This window comes from Crinia signifera, chromosome 4 (genome assembly GCF_055691185.1).
Source record: "Crinia signifera chromosome 4, ASM5569118v1, whole genome shotgun sequence".
NCBI lineage: Eukaryota > Metazoa > Chordata > Amphibia > Anura > Myobatrachidae > Crinia > Crinia signifera.
Genome location: NC_139220.1, coordinates 314,993,830 through 314,995,927, shown reverse-complemented (window position 1 = coordinate 314,995,927; position 2,098 = coordinate 314,993,830).

Below are 2,098 nucleotides of genomic sequence, written 5' to 3'. Positions count from 1 at the left end.
TTTTTTTCCCTTGCTACCACACATATAGTGTAATAGGCATTACGGTGTGAGGCGTAATGGGCGTCACGGTGTGAGGCGTAATAGGCATCATGTTCTGAGTCGTAATGGGCATCACATTGGGGGGGATGTTCTAACATCCGCAGCCCAGCTCCTCCCCCCTTCGCCTGCATAATTATCGCATATGCTCTGACATATGTGCTAATTATGGCAAAGGACAGTTCTTGCATCAAGAGCTGTCCTTTGCGGTGAGAGTCAGCAGGTCCCGGTGGCTTCCCCCTCCCTCCCTTACCCGGCGCTGCTGCTGCGCCGGGCTCTCCTCCACCCTGCACCCGGAAGAGGATCACAGTGCAGGGAGGAGGTCGTCACAGGTCCGGGCAGCACAGCATTTTCTGGCAATGCCCCCCGTCGCGGTAACCCAGCAGGGGATGTTTACAGCATCCCAAAATGCGATAAAAACCCGATAATGGGGTTTTTACCGCATTTTTAGTTTAGAGAATCTCCCCCAGTGTGAGGTGCAAGATGTAATGGGCATCACAGTGTGAGGCACAACATGTATTGGGCATTACGGTGTGTGGCATTATGGTATAGTGTTCCCGCTAGGCTGTTTTAGCAGTGCCCTGCTAAAACAGACGGCTGCCATACATACCCTCCACCACATGTGGTGCCATTGCAAGCTTGAGGGAAGGATACCTACCCCCAAAAGTGACGGCGGCGGCCGGGCAGGAGGGATCTGACCGGTGGGAGCCAGGGTAGCAGTGGGTGCTCCAGGCCGCGGTCTGTTGCTGGCCACCCCCTTCCCCTTGAGGCGGAAGCAGCCTCTCCTCCCCATCCCACCTGAGCCAGTCTGCCAGCAGCTCTGGAACACATGGACCCCCCCCTCAACTGAGAGCAGAAGGTGACTCTTACCCCCTCTGCTCCAAATCTGTCCCTCTGGCATCGGTCGCTTCACCACTGGCAGCAGCGTGGTGTGAGGAAGCTGCGAGGCTGCCTCTTTTCTCCCCCTTCCCCTCCACATCACAGCAGCAGTGAAGCAGCAAAAATGTAAGTGGCAATTTTGGGGCATTGTGTAAGGTCAGGTGCACTACTGGTGGCATTCCTTTTATAGGTAGGAGTATTGGGGGCATTACATGTAATAATGTGTGGCATAATATGTAATGCGCCTAACAGTGTGCAGCATATTGTGTTATGTGCATAACTATGCCTCATTTTGTGTAATGGGCATCACAGTGTGCAGCATTCTGTGTAATGGGCATCACAGTGTGCAGCATTTTGTGTAAAAGACTTAGGTCTTGAAACGTCGACATGGATATTATCTGCATATAAAAGTTTTTTGTGAATTCAACCGTTGGAGTGCCGCCTGCCTCGTTATTTCGGGGACCCTGTCCATATCTCTACTCTGAGGAAGGCACCACGGAATTTGTTCCATCTCAGCAGCAGTGCTGAACAACCTACAAATATATATATATATATATATATATATATACACACACACTGTGATGCCCATTACACAATATGCTGCACACTGTGAAGCCCATTGTGTGTGTGTGTGTGTATATATATATATATATATATATATATATATATACACACACACACATCAAGGTGTGTGTCATATGTATAATGGGCATCACGATGTGTGTCATATGTATAATGGGCATCAAGGTGTGGGGCATATGTATAATGGAGCACGGTCGCCGCATTTGGGAGGGGGAGGGCACTCTAATAAAATCTCACTCAAGGTACTAGTAGTCCTCACACTGTCTGAAGCCTCACCCCTGCAAAATCTCTGCCCACTCTGCTCCTTTACAGAGAGTTCCTGAACCTATTTTTCTACAAAAAAAGCACTGGCTGCATGTATACACAAGTAAGCTATGTGCACCCTACTCACTGCCAATTTACAGCATTGTCTCCAGGGCCCATCCCTTTCATCTACCCTCCCTGCACCATTGGCTGAGGGGGGAAGTCATAGAAGCGGCAGCGTTGGCACCATTGGCTGGAGCAGGAAGCCAGAGACGGGGATTCTGTGTGAGCTTGAGGCATCCTCATTGGGTGTGCGTGGCTGGTGGGAATGTGGGGTAGGAGTAGTAGCTAGTGTGAC